This window comes from Crocodylus siamensis, chromosome 3, assembly GCF_052110815.1.
Source record: "Crocodylus siamensis isolate JL-2025a chromosome 3, ASM5211081v1, whole genome shotgun sequence".
NCBI lineage: Eukaryota > Metazoa > Chordata > Crocodylia > Crocodylidae > Crocodylus > Crocodylus siamensis.
The window spans coordinates 139,786,030-139,799,610 of record NC_143397.1 but is presented as its reverse complement, the minus strand read 5'-3'; the positions used below and the strand labels follow the sequence as shown (position 1 = coordinate 139,799,610).

Below are 13,581 nucleotides of genomic sequence, written 5' to 3'. Positions count from 1 at the left end.
CCCCTATTGATGCCATCTAATCATTTTTTCAGCTAGTAGACAATTGCGCTCATTCCCGTGATGGAGCAGCTAAGCAAGAATTGATTAAAAGGAAATGCTTTATTCAGAAGAAGATAAAGTCATCTGTCATTGTGTTTTTCTGGAAGAATTACTGTAAACTTAAAGTAGTGATAGAAATCGTGCACATTTTCTTTGTAAGAGGAATTGGTTGATATTGTGGCAGTAATTTATGGAGATAGGAGGGGAGGACTTTACCACTACTTTTACCATTCAGCTCACTTGCTTTATGAACTAACTTGACTTGCTAAGATTTCAATGTAAATAGAACATTAAAAATATGGTAAATCCAGATAATCCCTGAAAATATTCCATGTTAAATCAGTAACAATAGAAAGCTACTGCTGAGTTCTTGGTGTTTATGGTACTTCTTCCTTTATGGAATCACGATTCTGTTTGTAATATTTATTTGGGGACAGAAAAGAAGGAAAATCCATTTGGAAAGAGATGAGGAAAAAACTGGTGTTTAGACTGTGAAACCACTTATTACAGAAAAACTTTCACAAAAATCTTTGATTGTAGCCAGGATTTGAGCTATTAATTTTGCCTGAACATTCGAGTCAAGGCCTTAAGCTGGAATCAGTGTCAGTAGACGGACTTCAGCACAGCCCTGTTGAGCTCACAGCACCCTAACAGGTTGCTCAGGTGGATAGGTGGATGCTGTCCTAGCTGAGCATTGTCATATTCAGCTTCAGTGTTGAGGAATAACAGCTGTCCAACTCAGAGATGCTAAATGTGTGTTATAGTGACTGGGTCCTTGACTAGGAGGAAAGGATAAGCTTCTCAAGCAAACTGGAGTAAAAAAAAAGCATTTTTAGAAACCACTCTTACCTCCTTCTCCAAGTTTAGTGATGAGTCAGACAGAATTCCAAGGCTTTAGACCATTTTGATGCATAGAGACCATCTTCCTACAATTGGAGATAATAGCCTGACCAACTCTCTATAAAGTTTTTCTCTTTTTCAACCAGCATTGTTTTGGTCTTGTGTAGGCTTAGCATGAACCAGCTGCTTTCATCCAGGCCCTAATTTCCTGTAGCCATTCCCATGTTTTGGAAGTGGCTGTTTTTATATCAGTAGAGAATGGGTTATATAGTTGTGTCATCAACATACAGCTGGAAATTAAGTCTATGACTCCTCTCTGTCTCTTGTAGTGGACTGCTAGGCCCCTGACAGGCATTATTTCCATCAAGCAACAGGTAATGTTGCCCAATGGAAACTGTCACATTATGTGACCTGCTTCACATTCACAGGTCAAGCTATCCAGAGGGGTAAAAGGTGCCCTCAGAGTTTGCTCTGCCAGCACTCACCAGAAAGGGGAGCTGGAGAGCTGCTGTCTGGGGCTGTCAGCCCTCCTTCCACACTGTCAGCTGTCTTGCTAATGAGAAGTGATCTGTGAGCTCCCCCTGGGTGAAGGAGCTTCTCCCCTAAGTAAAGCATGACATACTCATTGTCTTCAATACACTTTTTTTCTCACAGAGAAGAGGTGCAAATGGCTCCTTAAAGAAGCAGCTTTGAAGGCTGATTGAGGAAAGGGAGAAGGGGCAGTGAATCATGACATCAGCTAAGGCACCCTCAGATGGCAGAGGTCAGCATGAGTCACAGAAAACACAGACAGACGTGACAATTTTTGCCTGATCTGGCCACAGAAAGCAGCCTATAGCTGTGACCAAACACAAGTGCAGAGCTTCAGACTGCTTCAAAAATAGCCAACTGGGCAAACGTCTGAACTCTCATTGCATGAGTCAGATGAAGATGATTCAAAGAAAAGTGTCTTCAGTAACTTGTGTCTGCCAACCTATCACTGTTTTCAGAATGGGAGGGAGGAAAGGGAATGGGAGGAGTTCGGTCTGAGGTTTTTTCAGCCCATGCTGGAGGGTGGGGCAGGTATATTGAAGCCCCCTCTGAGATAGGGGGGACTCCAATTCACCCATCCCACCCTACAATGCCATGTATGGTTGAAACTTGGTAGTTACAATTTTTGCAGTTGTTTCAGTAAGGGATGGGAAGTAGTGAGGTTTTCAGGGTCAGGTGTAGTTTCTTGAGGATAGGGTGAGCTCTTGCATGTTTTGAAGGTGTGGGTTTCTCCTAAGGAGACCCTGATTACTTTCACTGGTAATAGGCATTATATGCCTCAGCCAGGAACAGAAAAGATCTCTTTTACAGACTGTGGTGCTCATGTTTTTTCAGGACTTCTAGAGCTTCAGCAAGCTTGAGTTTGGTGTAGCTCAAGTCAGCACCACACTCATGCAAATATTACAAAAACCAAAATGAAGTGCCTTCAGACTTTGTAATTCCCTCAGAAGCATTTTACTTTTTCTTAATCAGTTTTAACAGTAGATGTTCTTGTACCATTAAATACAGACTTTCAAAATAAAAAATACTTCTCTTATATTAAGCCTTTTTCTCTCAAATATCTTAAAGCCAGAAAAAATAAAATTTCTCTCCTCTTGACATAGGCAAAAATGGTCTCTATAGTAACAATCAATTTTCTTTCCTCTATGTGAAATCATAAAAAAATAGAAAGAACTTCTACTATATTAGGCAATCTTGCCAATTTCTTTGTCATTGATCTTATGAGTCCACCGATATGTTAGCCTATCCATTCTGTGGGAGACGATTTTGTAGCCCAACAAAACTTTAAGCAAACATTCTCATGCTATTCTGGGAATTTTTTCATTTGCTCAGTTTTATACCACCATTTCACATTTTTCCTCCACGGACATCCTTAAAGTATTTCCCCACCGTTCTAATGTTTATAGGGCCAAACCATATTTCACCTTCAAGTGCCTGAGCACTATTTAGGCATCCACAAGTAGCCGTGTAGATCTGGGCCCCCTCATCTCCAGGGCAAGCCCCTAAAATGACATTTCTCTGGCTACATTTGGATGCATAACTGTCACGTAGGTGTATAAAGCTGAAATAGGTTTTGGTTCATCTTTTATTCTGTTTCCCTAAATCAACAGTTAGCAAATTTACTTATAACCAGGATAGGGAGAAAAGTAAACTAGGATCAGTTTCAAAGTGGAAGGGGTTGTTGCTGCTCCCAACCTGTGCTGCCATTGTTCCACTCCAACAGTTAAATGTGTACAAGCCTGCAGCTGTACAGATGTGACAAACCCACTCCAACTTTAACCCTGCATCATCCACGGTTGAAGATGAGGCTGTTGTACGCACTTTTATTGCTGTAGAAACATGCACATGTTACAGTGTGAGCATAATGGCCACTGCAGCCCTGATCAGTACCTCCCTTTTTAAAGGTGATCCGAGTGTAGGTTTTTATATGCCCTTAGTTCTGGCGTTATAAGTCAGTCTTCCAAGATGTTATCTGGTATTTCTGAGGAGAGTGCACATTTCTGAATGTTGATATTGTTATGGTTGCAATCAATTTAGCCTTATCTCTAATATCACTGTTTTCTTGTTTTGTTTTCCAATCCCAATATTCCTGCAAGCTAACATATGTTAACCAAGGTCAGCAACCTTAACTTCAGCTTATGGTGGTTTCCCTGTCCTTTTTTTAATTTTAATTGGAATTTGCTTAGTCCCAGTATGGCATAGATTTCATAAACATTAGGGCTGGAAGGGACCTCGGGAGATCATCGAGTCCAGCCCCCTGCCCAAAGGGCAAGAAGTCAGCTGGGGTCATAGGATCCCAGCAAGATAAGCATCCAATTTATTCTTGAAGGTGTTCAATGTAGGTGCTTGAACCACCTCCGTTGGCAGACTGTTCCAGACCTTGGGGGCTCGGACAGTAAATAAATTCTTCCTTATGTCCAGCCTGAAACGGTCTTGGAGGAGTTTGTGACCATTCAACCTCGTCATCCCTTGGGGCGCTCTGGTGAACAGACGTTCCCCCAGATCCTGGTGGTCACCCCTGATAAACTTATAGGTGGCCATCAGATCACCCCTGAGCCTGCGCTTTTCCAGGCTAAAGAGTCCCATGGCTCTCAGCCTGTCATCGTAAGATCTGTTTTCCTGACCTCTGATCATGCGCGTGGCTCTCCTCTGGACTCTCTCAAGCTTCTCCACATCCTTTTTGAATTGTGGAGCCCAAAACTAGACGCAGTACTCCAGCTACAGCCTCACCAAGGCCGAGTACAAGGGGAGAATGACGTCCCAGGATTTGCTCGAGAAGCATCTATGGATGCACGCCAGCATTTTGGTCGCTTTACTAGCCGCAGCATTGCATTGCAGGCTCATGTTCATCTTGTGGTCAATGATGACCCCCAAGTCTTTTTCTTCTGTAGTGCTAACCAACGTAGCACTGCTGAGCCTATAAGGGTGCTGCAGGTTTTTCTTCCCAAGGTGGAGAACCTCGCATTTTTCGGTGTTAAACACCATGAGGTTCTCGTCTGCCCATTTGCTGAGCTTGTCCAGGTCAGCCTGGATCACCCGCCTATCTTCTGGCGTGGATGCTTTGCCCCAAAGTTTGGTGTCATCGGCGAACTTGGCCAGTCCACTCCTAACTCCAATGTCCACATCATTAATGAAGATGTTGAACAGTATGGGTCCCAGGACAGAGCCTTGAGGGACCCCACTGGTTACAGGGCACCATGATGAGTGACTGCCATCAATCACAACCCTCTGGGTCCGACCACGAAGCCAATTTCCCAGCCAGCGGATCGTGGTGGAGCCAAGGCCACAACTGGGCAGTTTGGCCAAGAGGTGATCATGGGATACCAGATCAAAAGCTTTTTTGAAGTCAAGATATATGACATCAATCTCTTCTCCCTTGTCCAGGTGATAGGACACCTGGTCATAGAAGGAAATGAGATTGGTCAAACAAGACCTACCTGCAACAAACCCGTGCTGGCTGTCCCTTAGAATGTTAGCCTGGGCCAGTCCCTCAAGGATGGCCTCCTTAATAAACTTTTCTAAGATCTTCCCCAGGATAGAAGTCAGGCTAATGGGCCTGTAGTTAGCCGGATCCACTCTCCTCCCTTTCTTGAAGATCAGCACCACATTGGCCTTCTTCCAGTCTTCGGGCACTACACCAGAGCGCCAGGAGTTTTCAAAGATCCGTGCCAGGGGCTGGGCTATGATGCTCGCCAGCTCCTTGAGTACCCTGGGGTGCAGGTTGTCAGGGCCAGCTGACTTGAAGGTATCCAGCTTCTCAAGGTGTTCCTTTACAAGGTCAGCATTTATGGAGGGTAGGGGATTCCCCTCACCCAGATTTCCCTGTCCCATAGCAGGCATGGGCATCCTGTGTGACTGATGAAAGACTGATGCAAAGTACCTATTTAATAGGTTGGCTTTTTCCTGGGCGTCAGTTGTCAGTTGCCCCATCTGGTTTAGCAGGGGTCCAACATTGCCCTTGCTTTTCCTCTGGCTCCCCACATAGCTGAAAAAGAACTTTTTGTTGTCCTTGATGCCTGAAGCTAGTTGGAGTTCAGTTGCAGCCTTGGCTTTCCTGGTTTGCTCCCTGCAGGACCGGACCAGCGTGGAGTAATCCTCCTTGGAGGTGAATCCCATCCTCCATCCTTTGCAGGCTTTCCTTTTTAGCCACAGTAGGTCCGCTAGGTCTCTGGAGAGCCAGGGGGGCTGCTGTGCCTTCTTGCTGCCTTTCCTCCGTGTTGGAATAGATTTAGCTTGTGCACTGAGGATCGCTTCCTTGAGAAGCAACCACTCCTCTTGAACTCCCATCTCCCTGGGGTCATGGTCCCTGAGGGCCTGACCGACTAGCCTCTTGAGCTTGTCAAAGTCGGCTTTTCTGAAGTCAAGGACTTCTGTGTTGCTGACTGACTTGCCAGCTTTACGGCGGATGGTGAAGGTGATCAGCTCGTGGTCGCTGTCACCCAGCTTCCCATCAATCACTAGGTCGCCGATTAGGTCATCCCCCGCAGCCAGTACCAGGTTGAGCAGCGCTTTGCCTCTCGTTGGCCCATAGACTTCTTGGGTCAGGTAGAGGTCATCCACGCATGAGAGAAAGCTTTGCGCCCGCTCAGATTTAGCTGAGTGATCTTCCCACGAGATGTCCGGGTAATTGAAGTCACCCATGAGAACCAAGGTCCTGGAGCAAGCGGCCTCAGTCAGTTCCCGGGCGAACTCCTGGTCAAGCTCGGGACTTTGAGTGGGAGGTCTGTAGTAGACTCCCACCATTGTGTCCCCTGTGCCGTATTCCCCACGAATTTTTAACCAGAGGGTCTCTAGCTGTCCATGCTGGTTGCCAACATCAGCTTGCAGGGACATGTAGCTTTCCTTCACATAGAGAGCTACACCCCCGCCCCTTTTGTCAACACGATCCCTCCTGTATAGGGTATAGCCCTCTATACCCGTGGTCCAGTCATGGGTGGAGTCCCACCAGGTCTCCGTTATCCCAATGACGTCATATTTCTTTGCACTGAGCAGGAGGACAAGCTCGTCCTGCTTGTCGCCCAGGCTCCTGGCATTAGTGTACAGGCAGGCAAGTGTGCCCTTGGGGGCTCTTGCCTTGCCCACAGATTGTGCCAGGGCTGGGGCAGGGGTGAGCTCCCTTAAGTGCCCCCTTAAGTGCCTTGGTCCGCTGGCTTTGCAAGGGCCGTTCAGTGGGCCAGCAGGGGCAGTAGTTCCCCCATCCCCCAGCGGGCTTAGTTTAAAGCCCAGTGGAGCAGGTCAGCCAGCCTGGCTGAGAAGAGCCTCCTCCCCAGGGGAGAGAGGTGGAGGCCATCTCTTCCCAGCAGCTCGCTGCCTCTCTCTCCAAAGAGCAGGCTGTGGTCATGGAAGCCAAAGCCTTCCCGATAACACCAGCGCCGCAGTCTTTGGTTCACCGCGTGGATCCTCCTCTCCCTCCTCAGCCCATAGCCCGAGACTGGGAGGATCGAGGAAAACACCACCTGAGCTCCCAGACCCCTAAGCCCCGCTCCCAACTCCCTGTAGTGCCTCATGACCTGGCTGGGGGTGCTCCGAGCCGTGTCATTGGTGCCCACATGAATAAGGAGCATGGGGTAGTGGTCTGTGGGCCGGAGGAGCTGCGGGATCCTCTCCACAATGTCTCAGATGCGGGCCCCCGGGAAGCAGCAGACTTCCCGGGCTAAGGGGTCGGGGCGGCAGATTGCCCCCTCAGTGCCCCGCAGGATGGAGTCTCCCACAACAAACACCTTACGCTTTGTCTTGGGGAGAGCGTGGCCAGTAGCTGCGGTCGAGCCTGGGTTGCCTGCGGGAGCTGGCAACTGCGTGGGCTCTGCCGGGGCTGCAAGAGGTGCGAACCTGTTGCTAAGCTCCGGCGGGGCAGCGGCCTTGGTGCGGCGGGCCTTGGGGCCCGTGACCACCTTGGTCCATGCCCCTGACTGGGCAGAGCGGGAGGTCCCAGAGTCCTCCTTATTCGCGGAGGGAGATGGAGCTCTCCCCTGCGGCTCCCGGGGGAGAAGGGCCTGGCAGTAGGAGTCTGTCTCCTGCTCACAGTCCCTGATGGCACGCAGTCTCTGGACTGTGGCCTGGAGCTCCTCCAGCTGGCACACCAGAGACCCCAGTAGGGAGCAGGCCCCGCAAGGGGAGGGGGCCATGCTCCCGGGCCCCAGAGCCTGAAAAAGGGACAGGCAGCCCCCGCAGCCAAGAGCCAGGGGCTCCGTCTGGGTGGCCGTCTCTGAGGTGCCCAATGGGGGGGCCGCAGAGCCCAAGGGGACCCTCGGGGTGCGGCGCGTGCCCATCCGTGTCATGCCTCTGGTAGGCTGGCTACGGCTGGGGCTGGTTATGGCTGGGGGTGGGGGTCGCAGGCAGGGTCTCGTGCCCTCCCGCGCCCTCCCCTGCGCGAACTCTGCGCTAACTCGAGCGCCTGTTTACGCAGCCTGTTCGCGCGGCTCCGGTCGCGTGGCTCCCTGGGGGGCTGGGCCAAGTAGGGGCCTGGGCGGGGGCTTGACCCGGCCCGGCACTAGGCAGCGGTCTCCTCCCAGGGAGCGAGGAGTAACCCCTTCCCACCACGAGCCCGCTTACCTCTGGCTGTGCATGGTAGAACTGAGACAATATACAAAGGTGGTACTTTTCCCTTCCTCCCTTCCTTGAGGACTGCAAATCCTGAGGCCCTGCCATGACAGTCCTGCCTCTGCAGCTTCCACAATCCAGCACGGAGAATCTTGTGAGGATCCAGTCAGCAACTTTCCTAACTCTTTGCCCTCCCTGCTGGGGATTTTGGAGGATCACTGGTTGTTTCCCCCAACCTTATCATGCTCCTTTCCCATAGACTTAAGTTTCTCAACTACAAATCATCCAAAATATCTGGCTTTTACCAAACTAAAATATGCATGTTAATAAATAATGTAATTTGATTTTGGGGTATACTTGGAGATGCCCCCTCTAAAGCTAAATAAATCATTTAAAAATAAACTCCACTAAAATCTAAACTGAGCTAAAGTCTGCACTACAAATTTGATCGTTTGGGCTGGTTGCTGATGCGCGGCTTCTTCAGTGGTGGTGATTTGTTTCCACAAGCTCACTGTGAGGCTTCTGGAAACCTCAAAAAAAGGGGAGGTTCCTTTCTCCTGGTCTCTCTTTGCATATTTCTTACAAATTGTAGGTATAGAGATCCCTTCCTACAGACCACAGGAGACATGTTGAAGTGTGCACATACGTTCGTTGCGTGCGTGTACATTCATTAAGAGGACAAGGAACTTAAGAAAGGAGCAACAGAGTTGAGAGGCCAGATGCATCTAGTAAAAAATTAATTTTAATTGTCTCCCTTTCTCCATTCTAAAGGTCAGCTCTAGTAAATGCATTACTAAATGTTTCTCACTCTGGGGACCAGTGCTTCCTTTCATGTGCTTTTTATACAAGCAGGTTGTCTGCTCCGTCTTCAGCTTTGGTGCAATAATTGTCTCTAGTCTTCAGTTTATATTTTCAATTCTGCCTCTGCGTTCAAAACAGTTAGAGGCTTACTCATTTTTAATAACAAAAATTGGTGTCCAGCTTTCGTATTGGACTCACAATGTTGCCTTTTTAAAGGGTGAATAGCTTTTGTAGAAAAGTAACATTTTGGTCCGGTGCACTAGATGTAGGTGACTAGAAGTCTGAAAAGCTCTCTTTCTCTTTGTCACCTTCTTTCTGTCATTTTCCTAGTAGATGACAAAAACAATAGACTACTTGAACTTTGGTAAGCCCCTCTACTCCTACATTGCCATAACTAATGAGCTACTTGTCTGATTCACATCAGATTTGTAGCCTGGCTCCAAAGCTGACTACTAACCTCGAATCCTATCGGATTTTCCCGACTGAGATAATGGAAACGACAATAATCTGTGTGAAAATCCATTGCATTATGCACAGCATGTGTGAACAGAAGTGAGCTTAACCAGAAATTCTTTGTTGGGTTTCTTGTCAGATTCTCAGCTTCGTGCCACCCAAGAGGCTTGGACAAACCTTTGCACTTTTGGTACTTGACCACATCAAACCTCTTTGGGTTTCCCCCTGTCACTATTCATAACCTGAAAATTATGTGCTGCCATTTCTGTTTTTCCTTCTGTTCATTAAAAATGTTCTTCAAATAGACAAGATTGTTGCACTAGAAAGCAATATCCTTTAATAATATCTGGGTTAAATACACTCTTGTTCAAAGATGGAATTTAATTTGAGCCTATTCTCAAGACTTAAAGAATATGTTTCTTGCATTTTAACAGCCTAAATTTACCAGACTTGAACTCTGTCATCCCAGTTTTTCAGTGTGCAAGCATTAGTATGTCAAGAAGCGGTTGGAAAAGCTGACAGCACTTACACCACTGTGCCCACCTAGCACAGCAGCCTGAGAGCGCTTTTCCCCATAGATGAGATTACTGTGTTGATCTGGATTAACTAAATGGCTCAACCTATTACCTGACAAGTTGCAGCAGTATGGAGCATTGCAGGAAAGTTATTTCCCTGCAATTACTCACACGGAAGGAGGACCTGGGATGTAAAGGACAGGAGAAATTGAGCATCTGAAGAACAAGGTGTCAATAAAAATCAGTGACTTGAATCTGAATATCCTGGTTTGATCTAGTTTCCCATGTGGTATCTCCATTCATCAGAGTTCCTTACGTACTTGCAAATGCAGATAGCGATTGTTTCCTGTAGCGCACTTAGCTAACATTCTTTGTATGAAAAAGATGTCTCTGTGTTGACAGCTCTCAGGAAAAAGAATAAAAATGAAATGACAATTGGGGAAAGAAAGGACTCAGAGTTCATATAAAATATTGCATGCCTGTAGGTGTTGATTAAGATGAATAGGTTTGCTTGGCAGGACAGTTTTCTAGCATCATACTTCACTGCTACAATGAGCAGCATGTTGTTTCACTTGCCTAGGCTACCCATTTATGATGTTTCTGTGATTCAGCAGAGACTAGGGGCCCTACCTGAGATTGAGGTCCCCATTGTACCCAGGCCCTGTGGGTACAAGCACTCAGTAGAAGGAGGTCTATAATTTGAGAAGCTGACAAAAACTAAAAGTATTATATTATTATCCCCATTTTACAGAAGGGAGGATGCGGTACACCATTAGCAAAAGTCTTTATAGACCGAGCTTCCATTTACCTGGGAAGAGGATCTTAGGATATAAGTAGGAAATTTCCTGTAAGAGAGGCAGTACAGGGAAGCTCTGGGAGCATCCATCTGTTTTGGACAGGATCCTCAGGCTGAAATCCAGAGAAAGTCACTGGGCCTGAGTTCCCCTGTGAATCCCAGTCACGGGGTTAGTAAAGCTAAGGAGTGAAGCATTCTGAGCCCTGTGGGATTGAGACTATTGATCTTCACATAGGACACAGGGCTACTGACTCACTAGTTAGTCTCTTTGCTCCCTGAAAGGAGTGAGCTTGTGGGGGAACCTGCTGAAGTCACAAACAAGCCACAAGAGGGTGAACAGTAATCAGTGAATACAGAAAAGGAAATCCAAGGCCGGCCAGCTTCCCTAAAGGAGTATGCCTATGGGGAAAGACAGGACCAGCTTCCCCTCTAGTCCCATTTGTCTTCATTGAGCATTTTGTGTGTGAATAAAAGATAGCAGGATCAGGCCCATAATCTTTTTATTAGAGCTGAGTTTACCCAGTTACGTACTTACCACCATGTTCGCTACATGTTTGAGGTTTCTTGCTTCTCAAATAATTATGCAGTGCCGCTTTTTAACCTCTTATTACACCACTGTGTAGTCATCAATTTTCTGAGACAGGCAAAGTGTCCCATGGTACTTAGGAATGGTGGCTGCTGGGAGATGAAAGACTTGTTCTGAAAATCTAGGAGACCCCCAAAAATAGAACAAAATGACAGACTCAAGATAAAACATTTGGAAAACTAAAGCACTTCTGCTTGTACATTACAATCTGTATCTCGGACGAAGAATAATCTAATGTGTGAGCCAGCCATGTCTATCTGTTTGATATGATTGCACAGTATACAGAGGGGTAGGTCTCCTTATCCACCATTAATATGCAGCTCAGTATAATTTATATACATCACTTCGTCAGCAATCAGCTTTCTTTCCTAATAAAGGGGTAAACAGATTCACTGGCTGTTACATTTTCAGATATTTTTCATCATGTTGTGGTAACTTTGTATTTAAAGGGTTATTCATTTATTATGTTTACTTTCTAATAGTGCATCTATTAAAGGCAAATATACAACCTTTAGTATGTAAATTGAACTTGGATGTCTGAACAAATGAGCTACAGTCTGAAATGCGATTTATTGGCTAACTAGTTTCATTTTAACGGAGGATGTATACAGTTCATGTGTTTGTAGAAACATGGAGAATATGTGATGGTGTAATATAAAAAAAAATTGGCATGATTTTAGAAAGGTTGTATTCCTTATGTGTGCATTAGGCAGACCACCCGAAATGGATATGAATACAACCTTTATACTACCTCACATCATCACATATTGCAATCTGTACACTCCTTAGGAAGAGCGTGAAGCTCTTTTCTGCTGACAAGGCAGGGTGACAGAACCAAGAATAGTTTCCTTTCTGTTACCTTAGAAAAAGGAAACCCCACAGTAGGACTCATTATTAAACTCAGAAACCTGTTGGTTATCAATGCCTCTACCATCATGACATCACATCTTGAATCACGGCTGCAGTATTTAACATGATGCTGAGCTCTCTGGACCTAGTCCAGCAAATCCCTTTAAGTATGTACTTTTCCTTTAAGCTTGTGAGTAGTCTTATTGAAGTCAATGGGATTGTTCATATGTTTAAATCTATGCATGTGCTTAAACTGAAAATCCCAAAATGTAAGGGAAAAGGTATAAAATGCATTCTTTACTCCAGAATTAAAAAATGCCCAGCTCTAATTTTGTTTTGTATTTTTTGCAATAGAGAATCTAAATCAAAATGAGCTGGGACCAAATATATACTAGCAAAGCAAGCATGATTTTCCAATACTTATTACTATTGACAAATTATTTGCTATGGCAACTCTGCCATTATATGATACAGAAGTGAGACACTCAAAAGCCCTTAGCACACATTGCATTTAAGGTGTGATTAATGTTAATCATGCCATAAATAATGCTGCATGTACAACTGATTTACGGTTCCATAAAATGGCAAACCAGTCACAAAAGATTTCACAAAGTATGTGGAACATTTTTGTGGCTAGTGTATATGGCATCATAATTTGAACATTTAGCATGCCCATGTTGACGCTGACAATCAGCTGATTATCAGCTTTGGCATTTTGACAGGATTTGGCATTGGGACCAGGACAGCCTCCCATCCTGGGGGTCCTAGCAGGGAGCGTGTGGGTTTGCCAGTGCCAGGCAGGGGGTTTCAATCTACTCCCCCTGCCCAGCACTTGCAAACCCATGCTCTGGTCTCCATGCTGGCACTGGTGTAGTTGGATATGCCTCACATGGTGTGGCATCTCAGATTAGATCCCATCATACCATTAAGTGAAAGCCTGCCAGCCACCAGACATACCTCCAGATATAGTAGCACAAGATAATACCTACTAGAAAGTATACAGCCTTTCAATTAAGGCTTTGCAATAGCCCTCAATGCTTGTGTTTCTTGTGCATGTGATTAGCTCTTTATTCCCACCAAATGTGGTGTAGAAGGCATAATAAACCAGGACTGAGTTAAGCTGTTCCCCACAGCTAGCGACTGTCATTTTTCTGTGAATAAATTATGTCTAGCCCTGAGCAAACGTGCTAGTAGGTATAACAGAAGAAGTCAGGAACCTGAAAATATCCATTCCTGGAATACCTACACATATTTTAATAGGCAGTGGTTTGGAGCACATGAATAAAAGACAGGGCAGTGCTGGTTGCATGACTTACTGGCCCAATATGTGTGTACTGGGGCAGTGTCAGGTGGAGCCATTGCCCTCGAAACCACTCTGCTTGATAGTCCTGGTAGAGGAGTACAAGGGTGGGAACAGTGAGGTAAATTTGTTCATGTATGTTTGTACGGAGCCAAAGGAAGCTTGACCTTCCAAAAAGGTGGAAGGTCGAGTTGGCTATTTATTCATCTATTACTCATTGCTTGTGGTAACATCCTACATGTACAAAGTGTGAGAGATCACAAAAAACTTTTTTCTGCTAGCCACTGTCATTTCCTTCTTCTTCATTTCAACTTTTTCTCCAGCCTTGACA

General features: G+C 46.0%; 1 protein-coding gene across 4 annotated transcripts in view; it reads left to right on the top strand.

The window, feature by feature from the left end:
- FARS2 (phenylalanyl-tRNA synthetase 2, mitochondrial) overlaps nucleotides 1-13,581 on the top strand; it is a 423,711-nt gene that overhangs the window by 232,217 nt on the left and 177,913 nt on the right. The gene's annotated exons all lie outside the window — the stretch shown is intronic.